Raw genomic sequence first — 11,776 nt, 5'->3', positions numbered from 1 at the left:
AAACTGCACAGGTAAATCAATAAAAAGTAAAAATAAAAAGTGAGATCTAGAAGCATTGTTGGGTGGATCATTCCCAATAGAAAGCCTCGAACTCGTGTTTATTTGAGCCTAACCTCATTTTTTATGGAACCAATTATCATTCTTCAAGGAGCCCTCATCCCTCTTTTAATGGATCTCATCCTTGGACTAAGGATCTCAAACTACCTCCTTTTGGCCTATTAATCAAGCCATAGGTGGGGGAATTAAGGGAGGGTCTTTTGAGTAAATTTATGCTAGAGGAATCAAGTTGGAGAGCTTATCATTCTTAGAGAGGATTGATATCAATGGGAGGAGCTTTACAACATCAAGGCACGGGTTTTGTATCTCCTTTATGTTTCTAAAATTAATACAAACAAACATTTCTTCTCACTCCATTGTTTAATGGATTAACTGATTAATTTCATGGATGGTTTATGTTATTAATATTTTTCCATTGGAATGATGTTATTTATATTTGTGCATTATAATGATGTTTGTCACTAGTCTCCTTAATCATTAGTTTCAATTAATTAATCATTGATGTTGCATATGCCTTTGATCCTTTGTTGCTTCTGTGTGTGAAGGTCTAGATTCAAGAATGGAGGAGCTACACAGAAGCACAAAGGCTGATCTTCATCAAAGATGTCTTAATAAGGTATGAATTTCCTTTTCCCGCCTTGTTATCTTATGATTCAAGAAACGATAGATTCAGGGAAGGAATTAGCTTGATTGTTTGTTTGTTTCTAATTTCCGTCTAGGATGTAGGGAGATATCTCTCGTTAGCAAGAGGGATTTATCTACCTAACAAATTGCCAACTCCACTGGTGAATGCCATGTTCCCTTCCATCTCCTTGTCTTTTATTCTCGAACCTTTTTTGATAGCTTTATTTGAGTCTTGACAAGTTAATGATCATTCAGATTTTGTGATTTGTTTGGATACTTTTTTATTTTTTCTTTGAGTTTCTCGACCTGCGTGGTTTCTGTTCAAAAACAGATCGTAGATCTGCATAGATTACCTTTATCAATAGTGTTATAGTTGTCTATGACTCTAGTGGGTCTTTCTGTGTTTGATCAAGTTGTGAGGGAGTTTTCTTGAGATTTATCAGTTTTCAATGATTGAAAGGTAGGGTTTATTAAGAATTAGTGTTTTGATGAGATATGCTTCTTGTGATGCATTGTAAATGAGAGTCATTTTTATTCCAATATTGAAGTTGAATAAAAATCACACTTTAAGCATTGATTTCATAACATTCATTCAATCATTTTCATTTGAAGGATTTCTTTGGGTGTTTTGAATTTGAATTCCTTTAGTCATTTCTCAAAGATTTGTCTCAGTTTCTTAACAATTTTTTCATGTTTTTTCCTTTGAGTATCTGAGTGTTAATCACCTTTGAGTTTCATTATTTTTTATCTTTTGAATTTTCACCCGATTTCCTTTACTTACACTTGATTGGTTCTTTAGTTGGATTAATGAAGGTAAATAGTCTTGTTATTATTTCTCTGCTTTGGAATCATCTTGTGTTTGTTTTGAAGAATTATCTTACATAGATTACCTCTGCATGGTTGGAATTCTCATTTCATGAATGAAAATTGTGCATAGATTACATTTGCATAGTGTTCATGGAAATTGTACATAGATTACATTTGCATAGTTTTCAAGAAAATTGTGCATAAATTAAATTGTGTGGTTTGCAACTTAGAGCTTTGAAATTCATTGAAAAATTAGAGGTGGTACATTTTGGAGCTAATATTTTAAAGAAGAACCTCTTTAATTACTCTGGCTAGAATTCATCGAAATGAAGAGATTACATATTTCATATTTGATGCATTAGAATTTTGAGTCAAGTCATAATACAATTAGTTTCATATCCATTTACCTATTTACTAAATAACAACTTAATAACACAGCGTTAATAAAATTCATCTAGAATTTTTATTATTTTTAGGGATCTTCCAAGTATAGTAAATTAGGATGTAGGTCTTTGGAATAGAGAAGTGAGTAAACTTTCCAAAGCTAGAAACAAATAATAGAATCTTTAGCTAGGGACAGAAATCCAATTATTTCAGATTTTCTCTAGGAAGCTCTTCTTATACATGGGTTAAGCACGAGATCATGTCAAATCTCGTGAAGTGATCGTACCCACTTCATTGGCTATGGTGGAGTGATTTGCACGTATTAAAACAATGTCAAAAGGTACTTGGGGTTACATGAATGTAAACCTCCAATTAACCACATTGAGGAGATTTCAAGGGGATTGACCTTTGTTACTATCCTTGTGTGTACGTCTGGTCTACGACTATTCCCCACATAAAAGTGTTATAGTTGGTAAACTTAGTGACCATAATTCTAGGTCTCTACCTAAGGTGACGACAGAGGGAAGGTCCTACCATACTTGGAACAGACATTGGCTAGACTCACTTGCACTTTTTGGAAGGTATCTTCACTCGAGATGGAATAAGTGAAGTTACTTAAACCATATTTTTTCATTAAAAAGGTTTTCAGTGTAACTTTTTCTAGATGCTCATATCTATAAAACTTTTCACCTTGATTTTTGTGACGTTGGATTTCATCAACAACTAGTGATTTCATTGTGAAAAGCTTGTTTGTATGGTTTGAATCCCTAGATTTTTTAGCATGTGTTACTTTGTTTGTTTTTACTTTCTACAGGACCTTATCTATGGATTGTGGATATTATTTAATTTTTAATAATAAAACCTTATTTGGATTTAATCTAATGGAAACAATTTCGAAAGTTACCGATATATACCTCCCTTTTAACGGGAATCCTAATCCTTTTCCTAATTTTGCAAATGTCGGTCCTCCTTATATGGCTACATTGTCACTTCCTGGATTCATGTTAGGTTTACTTGTATGGCTATTCTCAACTTCTTTAATTCCAAATACTCCAATTGTACCAGCTCAACCTACTTTTTCACCTCAACTGAGTTTTCAATCTTAGCATCACCAACCTACTGTTGATCCTCTACCTTCTTCACCCAACATGTCCTCCTCCCTTTCTTCTTCTTTGCTTGATAAAAGCCTTGATGATATTAACCAAGTGACTAAGAAGAATAAGAAAGGGAAGATGAAGAAGAAGCAAGATAAGAAAGTAGTCAACCAACCAACCATGGCCATAAGTATTGGTAATGTTGAGGGAACTTCTACAATGCATCGTAAGCCAAAATACCCTTGCAATCTCTATAAGGGTGACCACTTCCTTGTCAATTGTCCTGGTATTCCTAAGGTTTTTGAAGTATGGTCAAATAATTCTCATCAGCTCACTCTTGATCCATCAAGTTGTGATTCTCATATTCTAGGGAAAAAGATTAAAGTTAGGTTTCCTTATAGGTTATGCAGAGGGACTCATCATAGTCACCTTTTCCCTCACATTAATGAAGCCTCAAAATTATTGGAAAAATTTACTATTTCAAAACAACAACTTCCAACTAATTACAACAAACTTTCTCCCCATCTACCGTCAATTGATGAAGTGATAGATCTAAATCCAAGTATAGTCAATCCCATTCTTCCAATGGAGAATGAAACATGTATCACCCATGTTGATGGACTATTTTTTTATCAAGTGGTCAAATTGATTCCATCTTCGGTCGATCCAACTCTCCATTTATAGAGTGAACTTCATACCGCTTAGGTTCTTCATGGTACCTTAGATTCGTCAACACATGGGGGAGTTTCATCTATTTCTTTTGAACCCCATCCAAGTAATGAGGCTATTTGTTTTGACAGGAGTAGACTAACAGAACCTCATCTTCCTTCTTCCCCCCATTTCCAAATCATTATGAATACTTGTGGTAAGAATGTGCGATGAACAAATGTAGATGAAGATGCTTCTATCAGTATTTTATCCTCAACCACTTGGCAAGCTTTGGGCTCCCCTCAGCTTATGCCTATTACACATAATCTGCTATCTTTTAACGACACCATTAGTGAAACTTCAGGGAGGTAATATTGTTTGTATAAATTTTATGGTATTCCAAGGTCCCTTAGATTTCAATTTTCTCGTTAGGCGAGACTATGTTTATGCCATGAAACTTGTTATATCAACACTCTTTCATGTGATGTCCTTCCCTCACAATGGAAACATTATGACGATTGATCAACTTTCATACATGATCTTGCTTGGACTACCATTCATCCAACACCCTGAACGTTCCTTACATGGAAATGGTACCTACACTGCCATCGGTTAATTATGCGGCAACCTATCCCGTGTTTTCTGTTACCGATGCAAGGGAGCCTCTAACTATCTACTCAACTTATTTTGACTTGGATTCGGTAACCGACGTGGCCAAACATCAATGGGTTTATTTGAATACAATTTTCTTATCACCATTAATCCCCTTGACATGTGTTCCTTCCAGAGAACTTTTCTTCCATCTGATGAAGGCCTTTTGGAAGCCATGAAATGGGTCCTTGAGGGTAGTTCTTTTACTACGTTAACCTTGTTAAAAAATGAAACAAGTCCTTGAGGATAGTTCTTTTATTATGTCAACCTTGTTAAAAAATGAAACACGTCCATGAGGATAGTTCTTTTATTGTGTTAACCTCATTAAAAAATGAAACAGGTCCTTCTGAAGATAGTTCTTTTAGTGTGTCATCCTCCTTGAAAAATGAAACAGGTCCTTCTGAGGATAGTTATTTTATTGTGTCAACCTTGTTAAAAAATGAAACAATATCTCATGAGGATAGTTCTTTTACTATTCCAACCTTGTTAAAAAAGGAAACAGGTCCTTTTGAGGATAGTTCTTTTACTCTTTCAACCTCGTTAAAAAATGAAACATGATCTCATGGGGATAGTCCTTAAATTGTGTCAACATTGTTAAAAAATGAAATAACTATTCATGAGCATAGTTCTTTTACTGTGTCAAGCTTGTTAAAAAGTGAAACAAATCCTCCACTATTTGAGTTAAGTCTTTAACTATATCTCATAAATGATAAGTCGATTCTTTCTGATCTCGTAAACAAGCCTTCATTTCGTCCACCTATTACTAACTTGTAATCAACTAAGGTGAATGAAATGAAGTTTGCGGGAAATGTGCCTTTGCAGTCATTATGGTGGGGGAATGAAAACAACTCTCAAGCATAGTTTTCTCTGTTTCAAGGTTGTGTAAAAATGAAACTACTTTCAAGCACAATTTTCTCTGTTTCAAGATTGTGTAAAAATGAAACCACTTTCAAGCACAATTTTCTCTATTTCAATATTGTGTAAAAACGAAACCACACTCAAGCACAATTTTTTTTTTCAAAATTGTGTAAAAATGAAACTTATCTCAAGTCCATTTCGGTTAGTTAAACTCATGAAAATCCCGAGCTTCTTTTGCTATATTTTCATGCTCGTAAAACACACATGAAAATGCAGAGTTCTTTCTGTGTTTTCCTTCTCATTAATTAAATTGAAATTTTGTAATTTGAGTACATTTTTATCACCTTTTCAAACATGTTCAAACTTATGAAAAAGCGAAACCATAGAGTCCTCTTTTAAGCCAATTTCAAACTCCTTTAAAATGAAAAGATCGTCGAGTACTTGATTATTTGAGCTTATAAAAGTAGATGAACAACCGTCCACTCAGTATAAGTTTACTGCTTTTATGGACTGAGCTAGGACTATTTACGAAAAAGGTATACGTTGGTCAAACATGGTCAATAGAATTCTGTCTTGTATTATTTTATCCCTTTTCAAACTTGAGAGACTAGACATACGAAAAAGAACATGATGGAGTTTACTTATGGTTTTCTTCTGACTCCCTAAAAGTGGAAAACATCGAGCTTTACTTTCTCTAGGCTCGTTAAAATTTTACGGTAAAAGAACTGAATGAGTTTCCTTTTTTTGTATTTTTCAAATTCTTAAAATAAAATGACATCGAGTTATCCCTTTACTATACTTGTAAAATTTAAACAGTACAAGACTCGTTAGGCATGACAAGACCAAATCTCTCATTCTAAGGGTTCGTTAAAAATACTAAGATGGACTCATTTGGAGGATGAGTTTATAAGAGAAGCATATGTTATTCTCCTTAACCTTGTAAAAAATAAAGAGGTACTTACTAGTAATGGTGGGGGAAAATTGAGAAGAAAAGTTTGTTTCTTGTATTTCAGGTAGTATGTCACTATTGAACATTACACTCCATCACATATCTATTCGAGTTGGGGAATCCATTTGTCTCACAGTTAATCGAATCTTATTGAAAGTCTTCATTCGGTTTTGGGTATTATCGTTGAGTCAAATGTTGGCAACGCATTTTGATGTGTCGCCAATATGTTCAAGAGAAGTCTAAACCTTAGTTTAATTTACCTTTCAATTTTTAGTCTTCAATCACATCGGTCATCCCTGAGTCAATCCTTGCAAACTATTTTCCAAAATTTGACATCGTGTTTTACATCATAGGCTTTCTTGCAAGATGTCACTTACTATCGACTTCAGCTAATTATCTACGAAGTTGATCTAGAAACCTTCAGTACCTTGAAGCATGCATGCATTAATGACAGGTTTCTCATCATTGGCCTTCGATCGAACGATCCTATGAGTGTTTGACTTCAGATCACATCTTTGCACTTCATAGATTGTACTGGGAGTACTTTGAGAGCCATTGTCATTACTGGTGGTTTTCTCGCACTTGTTAATGGTTCACATCATTGACCAGTAATCAAGTGGTTTCTACCATGTTCAACTTCAAGACATTTACTCGCTTGGTTAGATTCGTACTATGGATCAAGAGATGGAGATGAAGACCCTAGATCTAGTTTCATCCATCCAAGTTGCGAGGAGTTTTGTATTCATAATTATACGCAGATTCTTATATTTGATGGCTGCATCCATCCTATATCTACTTTGACATGATGTTTTTCCATACTGTACTTTAACACTTTTATGTTCTAAGAATGGGAATGCCTACATTAGTGATGATTATTGTATTGCATTGTAATCCTTGATTGATTGTTGCAGATTTCCAACCATGATCTCTGATCCAATACTTGATATGATAAAGTACCTCATCCCTCAAACCTTTCTGAATTTTCACTTTAGGGGGAAATCTATTACACATCATTTTATCGCATTAGGCAAATGATCACCAAAATTGGATCTTTCATCATCCATCCAAGTGTCATGAAGCATTCCCTTGCAAGTCAACAAATTATATACCTTGAATAAAGTGGATTTTTTGGATCTCATTGTTCAAAACCTTGTTTTTTAGCATCTGCACAATTTTTCTGAACAAAATCCACACATGTGTAGTTTCTTCCACTATAAACTGCGCAAATTTGCGCTCTTTCTTCCACTATAAACTACGCAGGTAAATCAATAAAATGTAAAAATAACAAGTGAGATCTAGAAGCATCATTGGGCAAATCATTCCCAACATAAAGACTTAAATTCATTTTTATTCAATCCTAACCTCATTTTTTATGGAACTAATTCCCATTCTTCAAGGAGCACTTATCTCTATTTTTGTGGATCTCATCCTTGGACTAAGGATATCAAACTACTTCCTTTTGGCCTATTAATCAAGCCATAGGTGGGCAAATTAAGGGAGGCTGTTGAGAGTAAGTTTATGCTAGGGGAATCAGGTTGGACAACTTATCCTTCTTGGAGAGGATTGAGATCAACGGGAGGAGCTTCACAAAATCAAGCCACAGGTTTTGTAGCTCCTTTATGTTTATGAAACTAATACAAACAAGAATTTCTTCTCACTACATTGTTTAATGGATTCACTGATGAATTTCATGGATGGTTTATGTTATTAATATTTGTCCATTTGAATGATGTTTTTTACTAGTCTCCTTGATCACTAGCTTGAATTACTGAATCATTTATGTTGCATATGCCTTTGATCCTTTGTTGCTTCCTTGTGTCCAGGTCTAGATTCAAGCACATAGGAGCTTCATTGAAGCACAAAGGGGGATCTTCATCAAGATGTCGTAATGAGGTCCGAATTTCCTTTTCCCACCTTGTTATCTTATGATTCAAGAAATGATAGATTCAGGGAAGGAATTAGCTTAATTGTTTATGTGTTTCTAGTTTCCATCTAGGATCTAGGGAGATCACTCTTGTTAGGAACAGGGATTTATCCGCCTAACAACATTTGCATCAAATTCTTTTCCATCACACTAACTTTCTTCAAATTACCTTCATTACTTAAACTTTTTCTTGAATTTTGGGATTCCATTTCTTGTGACTCATAAAGTGTTGGAATTATGGCTAAAGTGTTGTCCTTGATGGCAACCCATTCAGGTGGTAGATCACTGTTCTTCATGTTAGCAGCAAAGGTTGATGATCAGCTCTCATTTTATTGAAAAATTATGAAGGACGCAGGCAATCAGTTCAGAAGGTGCGTACCCGCAGGTGAACCATGAAGAAGCCGCGTCCAGGGACGCAGGCCAGCCGTTCAGGAGGTGCGTCCACCCAGTGCACACATTTCAAGGCAGAGAAAAACTCACGTGGGGGTTTCTTATGTTTTACTCTTGGTATTTAGCCGACGGTTTTGGGTTATTATGGTGTCGGCTCGTGGTATTGTTCCATAATTTTAGGAGGAGCTTGCCTATATAAAGCAAAGGAGATCATTTGGCTTGAGCATGGTTTTGGTTGAATATCTTATGAGGGCTAGATCTGGTCTAGATCTAAACAAGGCGAATCTACTGATGGACCGAGATCTCTTCGGCGCATGTTCAGATCTGTAGATCTGACTGTCTGGGTTACTTCTGAAGTCTTGAAATCATCCATGCCCGGAGGGACGCAGGTGCAGTAAGGGTTCAGGTGCGCCGGGACGCAGGCGCAGAAGGGTTCAGGTGCGCCGGGACGCAGGGCAGAAGGGTTCAGGTGCGCCGGGACGTAGGCGCAGAAGGGTTCAGGTGCGCCGGGACGCAGGCAGTTCAATAGACTCAGAGCGAGGGACGCAGGTTAGCAGTTGAGTAGGGTGCGTCCGGGACGCAGGCTAGGAGTTGAGCAGGGTGCGTCCAGGGACTCAGGCCAGCAGTTGAGCAGGGTGAGTCCGGGACTCAGGCTAGCAGTTGAGCAGGTGTATCCAGTATGAAAATTGATGAAACATGGTACTTGGAGGAAAGAAGATTGTAGGCCGGCGCCTACGTACTAGTATCTAAGCTAGTACAAGAGCTAAAGGAAATCTTTGAGCATTATAGCAGGTAGCAGCCTGCGTACTAGTAAATGGATCGGCTAGTACAAGAGAAAAGGGGGTTGTAGCTCCCGTACTGGTATAAGACTGCACCAGTACAAATATTGTAAAATGATTTTCTTATTAAGAAGATGATTGAGATGACTTGCAGCAGGTGGTTTTTTTCCCGCATTGGGTTTCCACCTTATATCATTGTGTTCATATGTGTGCCTTATGTGTGATGATCTACTTTATGTTACTGCATCTGTTAACTGATAATATGGTTGATAATGTCCTAATGCACTCATTGAAGATCGATTAACTTAATATTAAGAAGTTGTGGAAGTAGCATATATGAATATGATTATGGAATTGAAAAAGTTTTATTAATGTGATAATACTGATTCACCCCCCCCCCCCCTCTCAGTATTATTTCCAACAATTGGTATCAGAGCCAGGTCCTTTGATAGAAGCTTGATCGCTTGAAGGAGATCCGTGGAACAATGGGAAAGAAGCTTAAGAAGAAAGCTAATAAGAAAAAGAAGTCATCTCAGAAGAACTATGACAGTGGAAGAATCGATTGGGGATTAGGCATAAGAAGCTCTTCAGATTCAGAATCAGATTCAGAATCATTATCAGGTATGAATGTGTTATCCTCTGATGTTCTAGCTATATTTCCTTGTGAAAGAGATGAAAGTGATAGTGAGACTACTGAACTTGCTCTTATGGGTGAACAAGAAAGATGTCAAATAGAGGCAGAATTTAACAGGCTGACAAACAAAATTATTGAACAAGAGAAATGTTTTGATGTAAAGAGTAATGCCCTCAAGTTATGCAAGGAAAGGTATCAAAAGTTGCAGGATGAAGCAACATCTCTAAGAAATGAAGTCATTGAAAAGGACACAACAATCAAGGAGCTCAGAGATCGATCCAGTTATTATGAAAATCTTGAAGCTACAATCCTCTCACTAAAAGGAGATCTTGAAGAATCAAAGAAGCAGAATACAGATCTACTCCAAGCTATTGAAAAACAAGAAAACGAAGTCACCAGCTTAAAATCTCAACTAGAATGTGCCTTCCGAGTTCGTCAAATGCAGCAGGATCTGAATGAAGAACAAGAAAAAGAGATTCTCAAACTAAGGGAACAAATGGAAGAAGGAAGGAAAGCTGAAGAAGTTTTGAAAAAGAAATCTCTTGAAAAGGAAGAACAGCTCCAGGTTGAGGTAGATATCTTGAAAGGTAAACTAGAGGAAAAGGATAAGCTTTTACGATTTCAAGATAGCTCTAAAGTATTGGATGATATTCTTAGTAGTCAAAGGTCCCCTGCTATAAAGACTGGTCTTGGTTTCCATAAATCTGTTGAAGGTGAATCTAGTTCACAAGGTGAGGCAATAAATTCTAAAGAGAAATCTAAAGTGATCAATGAAGGAATGAAAGAACAATCTCATCATCAACCAAGGAAAGAAATTCCTCAAAGAAAATTCTTTACCCCTTCTATGAATAATGTTGAATGTTATGTATGTCATAACCTTGGACATGTTGCAGCTAGATGTAGAAGAAGAAGGGTTCAAGATCATTATGCAGAAAGATCATCACACTCAAGGTATTTTTATGGATATTGCTTTGCTTGCAATACATTTGGTCACAAAGCTGCTGATTGTTACAGGAGGAATATGAAACATGGAAGATGTTATGCATGTAACAAGCCTGGACATATAGCTAAGGAATGCAGGAACAAAGTGTGGGCACCATATCAAAAGGAGAAAATGTCATCATCACGCTTGAAGATATGGAGGAAAAAGGAAGTTCAGTCAGAAAAGGATGGCACAGCACAATATACAAACATACCAGAATCAGAGGGAGCTGGAAGTACAAAACTTCAGGTTCCTAAATCTCATACTTCATAAAGGCAAAGTCGCATATATATATATACGCGAGTTGGATACTGCACAATCGCGTATATGCTTGTTTGAAGGTAGTAGGTAAGTGAAGTTGGAAATGAATCTATCAGATCTGGGAATCTGACTGTCAGTGACACAAAGGAGGACTGTTAAATTTGGCCCTAATCAGAAGGACGCAGGTGTTTAACTGAAGAGCTGCGTGGGGACACAGTACAGTAACAGGAGACCTGCGTGCGGACGCAGTACAGACGAAGCTCAGTTGCGTCCAGGACGCAGTTCAGTAACCGGAGATCTGCGTGGCGACGCAGAGCAGAATAAGGCTCAGGTGCGTCCCTGCAGCAAAAAGACGCGGCGCGATAGTATTACTGAGTGCGTCCCTCCAGAAAAGTACGCGGTGCGATAGTGTTTTTGGGTGTGTCCCTGCAGCAACAGTATGCAGGAAAGCAGAAGATGAAGTGCGTACCTGTCTCAAGGCATTTATTGGCTGATTCTTCTTAATGATGATCAGATTTGACAGATGGCACTGGTTCAAGGGGAGCATATGTCCTGAATGCATTGTTGGCATTATGGTCCTTGGTGACAATGCTTATGATTCATCTTGCTATTATGAGTTGGTCACATGATCAGATTTATGGTTGATTCTCTAATGATGCTTGCATGAAGTCTTTATTGTCCTTGGCACATATATGGATGAGGTTGGCTGATTTCGTGGATGATTATTCAAAGTC

The sequence above is a fragment of the Pinus tabuliformis genome, chromosome J (assembly GCF_031772625.1).
Source record: "Pinus tabuliformis cultivar Carrire ecotype Pingquan chromosome J, CPIR1, whole genome shotgun sequence".
Classification (NCBI taxonomy): domain Eukaryota; kingdom Viridiplantae; phylum Streptophyta; class Pinopsida; order Pinales; family Pinaceae; genus Pinus; species Pinus tabuliformis.
This window is presented reverse-complemented; position numbering follows the sequence as displayed.